At 45.7% G+C, this 7375-nt stretch overlaps 1 long non-coding RNA gene across 1 annotated transcript; it reads right to left on the bottom strand.

The window, feature by feature from the left end:
• Positions 1–4880: 4880 nt before the first annotated feature.
• LOC310771077 lies at positions 4881–6934 on the bottom strand. Its single transcript, XR_014552380.1, has 3 exons — positions 6839–6934; positions 6581–6732; positions 4881–5438 (listed from the first exon to the last, which is right to left on the bottom strand). It is a non-coding gene; the product is annotated as an uncharacterized lncRNA (long non-coding RNA).
• Positions 6935–7375: the final 441 nt, after the last annotated feature.

Here is a 7375-nt window from a genome sequence, read left to right as displayed (position 1 = left end):
CCAACTGAGCTATTTCGGCTTGTCGGACAGTATAGCATCCCACGCACCACCAGGGATTATCCTGGAATCCCCTCTGCACATCTTTATCAAGTCTTCTGCCTCTGGATCTGAAGAGCTCAGCCTCCTTTGCCATCACATTTGCAATATAATGACGGTTGAAATGGTTCAATGAGCACCGATCTTTAACGACTGCAAGTTGCCAGTCAATGCCAGACACTGATTTAGCAATTTTGGGTAAAACAGCAAGGTCCTGCCACAGAGCGAACCCTCTCGAGGCTTCCTTGTGGTTCCCTTTGCTGTGAGGGGAATTAGCTCAAATGGTAGAGCGCTTGCTTAGCGTGCGAGAGGTAGCGGGATCGATGCCTGCATTCTCCAAATCCCTTTTCCTTTGCATTCTCCAAATTAATTCTACGTTCTATGACAGGCCCTTGTGTCTTGTCAAAACCCAGGATCATTGCTTCTGAACGGTTTGGCTTGAAACACCACTGCCTTGTAGTTGACACTCCTCAGAGTACTGAGAGTGGCATGTCCTCCCAGTGACTGTTATTTAGAACTGTGAGTCTGCAGCATACTGCTGCAAACGTGGGAGTGTTTTCTTGACCTTCAATGTCCAAAAGCTCAACATAACATTTTGCAGTCATCCTTGTAGGAGTCTGCTTACACATTTCTTCGGCAAACACTTCAGACACGCCTGAACAGGGACTTGAACCCTGGACCCTCAGATTAAAAGTCTGATGCTCTACCGTCTGAGCTACCCAGGCTCTGTAGAGAGTTCTATAGTGTCCTATTTTCGTTCCTACAATTCAAATAGCACTCACGGCTGCTTGAAGACATGACAGAACATGCGCTGATTCGCAACAACCATGTAGACAAAAATGACACCAGAAGTTCGGACAAGCACACTTCCCCTCCATGCAGAATTTCAGCCTGGTAGGGTGAAAACTGGCCATCAAAGGATGGGAAAATGCTTGTGCTGCAACCAACCCAACATGCTGCTGGTCTGATGGCAGCTGAAAGGGACTGCATTCCACAAACGCCTGCAGTACATGCCGAAACCCGGGATCGAACCAGGGACCTTTAGATCTTCAGTCTAACGCTCTCCCAACTGAGCTATTTCGGCTTGTCGGACTGTATAGCATCCCACGCACCACCAGGGATTATCCTGGAATCCCCTCTGCACATCTTTATCAAGTCTTCTGCCTCTGGATCTGAAGAGCTCAGCCTCCTTTGCCATCACATTTGCAATATAATGACGGTTGAAATGGTTCAATGAGCACCGATCTTTAACGACTGCAAGTTGCCAGTCAATGCCAGACACTGATTTAGCAATTTGGGGTAAAACAGCAAGGTCCTGCCACAGGGCGAACCCTCTCGAGGCTTCCTTGTGGTTCCCTTTGCTGTGAGGGGAATTAGCTCAAATGGTAGAGCGCTTGCTTAGCGTGCGAGAGGTAGCGGGATCGATGCCTGCATTCTCCAAATCCCTTTTCCTTTGCATTCTCCAAATTAATTCTACGTTCTATGACAGGCCCTTGTGTCTTGTCAAAACCCAGGATCATTGCTTCTGAACGGTTTGGCTTGAAACACCACTGCCTTGTAGTTGACACTCCTCAGAGTACTGAGAGTGGCATGTCCTCCCAGTGACTGTTATTTAGAACTGTGAGTCTGCAGCATACTGCTGCAAACGTGGGAGTGTTTTCTTGACCTTCAATGTCCAAAAGCTCAACATAGCATTTTGCAGTCATCCTTGTAGGAGTCTGCTTACACATTTCTTCGGCAAACACTTCGGACACGCCTGAACAGGGACTTGAACCCTGGACCCTCAGATTAAAAGTCTGATGCTCTACCGTCTGAGCTACCCAGGCTCTGTAGAGAGTTTCATAGTGTCCTATTTTCGTTCCTACAATTCAAATAGCACTCACGGCTGCTTGAAGACATGACAGAACATGCTCTGATTCGCAACAACCATGTAGACAAAAATGACACCAGAAGTTCGGACAAGCACACTTCCCCTCCATGCAGAATTTCAGCCTGGTAGGTTGAAAACTGGCCATCAAAGGATGGGAAAATGTTTGTGCTGCAACCAACCCAACATGCTGCTGGTCTGATGGCAGCTGAAAGGGACTGCATTCCACAAACGCCTGCAGTACATGCCGAAACCCGGGATCGAACCAGGGACCTTTAGATCTTCAGTCTAACGCTCTCCCAACTGAGCTATTTCGGCTTGTCGGACAGTATAGCATCCCACGCACCACCAGGGATTATCCTGGAATCCCCTCTGCACATCTTTATCAAGTCTTCTGCCTCTGGATCTGAAGAGCTCAGCCTCCTTTGCCATCACATTTGCAATATAATGACGGTTGAAATGGTTCAATGAGCACCGATCTTTAACGACTGCAAGTTGCCAGTCAATGCCAGACACTGATTTAGCAATTTGGGGTAAAACAGCAAGGTCCTGCCACAGGGCGAACCCTCTCGAGGCTTGCTTGTGGTTCCCTTTGCTGTGAGGGGAATTAGCTCAAATGGTAGAGCGCTTGCTTAGCGTGCGAGAGGTAGCGGGATCGATGCCTGCATTCTCCAAATCCCTTTTCCTTTGCATTCTCCAAATTAATTCTACGTTCTATGACAGGCCCTTGTGTCTTGTCAAAACCCAGGATCATTGCTTCTGAACGGTTTGGCTTGAAACACCACTGCCTTGTAGTTGACACTCCTCAGAGTACTGAGAGTGGCATGTCCTCCCAGTGACTGTTATTTAGAACTGTGAGTCTGCAGCATACTGCTGCAAACGTGGGAGTGTTTTCTTGACCTTCAATGTCCAAAAGCTCAACATAGCATTTTGCAGTCATCCTTGTAGGAGTCTGCTTACACATTTCTTCGGCAAACACTTCGGACACGCCTGAACAGGGACTTGAACCCTGGACCCTCAGATTAAAAGTCTGATGCTCTACCGTCTGAGCTACCCAGGCTCTGTAGAGAGTTCCATAGTGTCCTATTTTCGTTCCTACAATTCAAATAGCACTCACGGCTGCTTGAAGACATGACAGAACATGCGCTGATTTGCAACAACCATGTAGACAAAAATGACACCAGAAGTTCGGACAAGCACACTTCCCCTCCATGCAGAATTTCAGCCTGGTAGGGTGAAAACTGGCCATCAAAGGATGGGAAAATGTTTGTGCTGCAACCAACCCAACATGCTGCTGGTCTGATGGCAGCTGAAAGGGACTGCATTCCACAAACGCCTGCAGTACATGCCGAAACCCGGGATCGAACCAGGGACCTTTAGATCTTCAGTCTAACGCTCTCCCAACTGAGCTATTTCGGCTTGTCGGACAGTATAGCATCCCACGCACCACCAGGGATTATCCTGGAATCCCCTCTGCACATCTTTATCAAGTCTTCTGCCTCTGGATCTGAAGAGCTCAGCCTCCTTTGCCATCACATTTGCAATATAATGACGGTTGAAATGGTTCAATGAGCACCGATCTTTAACGACTGCAAGTTGCCAGTCAATGCCAGACACTGATTTAGCAATTTTGGGTAAAACAGCAAGGTCCTGCCACAGAGCGAACCCTCTCGAGGCTTCCTTGTGGTTCCCTTTGCTGTGAGGGGAATTAGCTCAAATGGTAGAGCGCTTGCTTAGCGTGCGAGAGGTAGCGGGATCGATGCCTGCATTCTCCAAATCCCTTTTCCTTTGCATTCTCCAAATTAATTCTACGTTCTATGACAGGCCCTTGTGTCTTGTCAAAACCCAGGATCATTGCTTCTGAACGGTTTGGCTTGAAACACCACTGCCTTGTAGTTGACACTCCTCAGAGTACTGAGAGTGGCATGTCCTCCCAGTGACTGTTATTTAGAACTGTGAGTCTGCAGCATACTGCTGCAAACGTGGGAGTGTTTTCTTGACCTTCAATGTCCAAAAGCTCAACATAACATTTTGCAGTCATCCTTGTAGGAGTCTGCTTACACATTTCTTCGGCAAACACTTCAGACACGCCTGAACAGGGACTTGAACCCTGGACCCTCAGATTAAAAGTCTGATGCTCTACCGTCTGAGCTACCCAGGCTCTGTAGAGAGTTCCATAGTGTCCTATTTTCGTTCCTACAATTCAAATAGCACTCACGGCTGCTTGAAGACATGACAGAACATGCGCTGATTCGCAACAACCATGTAGACAAAAATGACACCAGAAGTTCGGACAAGCACACTTCCCCTCCATGCAGAATTTCAGCCTGGTAGGGTGAAAACTGGCCATCAAAGGATGGGAAAATGCTTGTGCTGCAACCAACCCAACATGCTGCTGGTCTGATGGCAGCTGAAAGGGACTGCATTCCACAAACGCCTGCAGTACATGCCGAAACCCGGGATCGAACCAGGGACCTTTAGATCTTCAGTCTAACGCTCTCCCAACTCCGCTAAGGCTGGGGAACATTAGTCCGTAAAGAAGGGGGGGGGGAGGGGAGAAAGGGGGAAGAAGGGGGGGAAAAGGAGGAGGAAAAGGAAGAAAAATTGGGAGGACGCAGGTTCGAATCCAGCTGTGGACTTACTTGAATTTTGTCCAATGTCATTCAGTTATTGCCTTGGTGCTCTGAAACGATGTCAATGTGCTGCAACTCAAATCTAATTAAACTATAATGTGATTTTGATCAACTTTTAATGCACCATCACATTAGGCTACTTGTGTAAAATGGAAGAGACAGGTTTACAATCCCACCTCAAGCATGTTGGTAAATATGCAATGCATGGTTTTAAAACTGGGTCTTTATTATTGTAATAGGGAAAGAAAGTATGCACTTTAAATATTTAGTTTTTTTAGGCTATCTCAAAAGTGGGTAATGCCCTAAAGAAAAGTTGAAAGTAATGATTGAATGAGTGATAACTGATTTGAGCACTTTATTGGTCATTCAGTCAAGTATAAAACGTATTGGCTATAATGTATTATGTAGTAGATTTAAATATCATGGTATTATCAAAGACACGAAGAGAGAATACATTTCAAATAAATTCATCATTTACAAAAACAAAACGATTAGACAATGTGCAATCTAAATCAAATAAAGAACACAGTGGACAATGAATAATAATAAACAGCAATGAAAAGAAGAAAAAGAAGAAAAGAGACAGAGAGGGTCCTTTGAATGAGAGTTCACTTGTCTGACCCCAGAGTGTCCAATCACAGCTAGAGAGCAGGAGCTGACACAACCAAATGGCAGCATCAGAAAGGGTCAGTGTGAGTGTAACTTTGTGTAGATCAGTGTCGAGTGTGTGTGGTGAGTGTAACTTTGTGTAGATCAGTGTCGAGTGTGTGTGGTGTGCAAAAAGCTGGCATCTGTATGCTGCCATCATGCTGGCGTCAGCAGCTCCTGGGTCCAGGTCTTGATGATGGTGGGTTGTGTTGGAGGCGAGCAGGCTCTGCAGACACCACACTGACACTTCACCACTGTAGGGAAAACACAAACATGGGACACATCAGACTGATAGATACACGTTGTAGATGATAGATGAAAAGAGACATAGTTGGCATGGATTAAACAGGATGAATCACATTTTTGATGTAGATCCTGGACCTGTTTTAATGCCAGGTGTAAATTGAATCCAGCTAAGTATGTAAGCAATTAACTAAGAAAGTAACGTTTATTTGTAACGTTTATTTATATAGCACCTTTCACAGAGCAGTCACATTGACTGGTGATGTAGGGCTGGATCAGGTCACAGATTTACACAGGTGCCTGACCATGCAGGGCTTTATAAGTGATTACAAGAACCTTAAACTTGATGGAAGCCAATGTAAGGAAGCTAAGATGGATGTGATGTGACATGTCGTGCTGGACTAAGCAGCTGTGTCCACAGGGAACGTCTGTTTGAGCTGCCAGCGCCTTTCTGCAATTCATTCTCTATGGTAAGGACGCTCTAGGAGCGCTCCTCTTCCCAGCACCGCACCTGGTGTTTAAACGCTCTCGATGGCTAGTGTTTTTGGGCAGGGTGCTCTGGGCGCCTCAAGCAGAGAAAAGTTACACTTTTGGAGAAGCAGGCTACTCATCAATGTCAATTTTTTTCAGCAGCAACAAATAAATGCTGTGTCTGTGCATGTTGGAAGCACCCTGGACATGATTTCCAAAGCATTCTGACCTGGGAAAAAAACAAAAAACAAAAAAACAATCCCTGTGGGCATGCGGCCTTAGTCAACAGCAGTGTACTGGACCATTTGTAGACAGTCCAGGGACCGGTGAGGCATGTCAAAAGGGAATTACAGTACTCCAGGTGGGATGATACAAAAGGCATCAATAATAATCTGTGTGACACAACATACCTGAGTGTTTGTTTCTAAAATGGATGTGTGTGTGTGTGTGGGGGGGGGGGGGGGGGGGGTGACATGTACAGGACAATGACTTAACTTGATCAAAGGACATAGCCTGATCAAAATAACACCAATATTTCTAAGATTAGACCATACAGTTAAACACTGAACAACCTTGGAAATGATTTTGTCTGAAGCAATAGTAATGACTTGAGTCTTGTCTGTGTGAGGTTGTTAAAACGTTTTTAACACAATCTGGACAGGAGACACAATCAGGTACTCACTGTCAGGAGTCGTGCAGGCTGGTCCACGCTCGCTGTAGCAGGTGGGATGTGTGCCTGTGCAGACAAGATGTGGTGTGCTGCTGGATGACGATCAGGAGCTCCTTCAGATACTCCAATGCCTGGGACACGCTGTCTGGAGTGTAGGCGCTCACCTTGAGAAAGATACACAGAGGGGAAAAATAAGTCCAAGTGAAATTAAATATGACTATTTCACCTTGTTGGCCAAGGAGGCATGAGTGGGTGAAGGTCAGGTCATACCTGAAGCCCTGCTTGGAGTAGAGGGTCACCTTGCTCCATCTTGCTGGGATACTTCAGTAATCCCTGAGCTGTGCAGATACCTGGCTGTGGCAGTCTGAAACACACAATGCACATACGGTAACTTAACTGGACTTGCATACATGTACCATCACATACTGTACCTGATGTTACAGTGTATTGTGTTAGGGTCATGTTGTTAACTTGAACATGGATAAACCATATAATCTTACCTTATAAAGGTCATGCTATCTCTCTTTTTTTGGGCAAGGAGCAGGTATGTTTCCCTCACTGGATGGCCATACCAGACACCCCAGTAGAGAGCCACTCAGTGTCACCTGCCATAGCCTTGTTGTTTCGTAATGACATCTGAAATTATGTACAGTAGACTAAATTATACTTACAGCAATAAACAAACATACATTAGATACTAAAAACATACAAACAGAAACACAGGCATAGACAGGCATTTAATGTTTATATCAGTAGGCCTACCTGCTGTTACTTTTATCTGTGTAACAGTTTCTCATTATGCAGATT

Source organism: Poromitra crassiceps, assembly GCF_964638095.1.
Source record: "Poromitra crassiceps genome assembly, contig: HAP1_SCAFFOLD_343, whole genome shotgun sequence".
In the NCBI taxonomy this organism is placed as follows: Eukaryota; Metazoa; Chordata; class Actinopteri; order Beryciformes; family Melamphaidae; genus Poromitra; species Poromitra crassiceps.
Note: the sequence above shows the minus strand (reverse complement) of the source record. Positions and strands in the feature narration are given on the sequence as shown.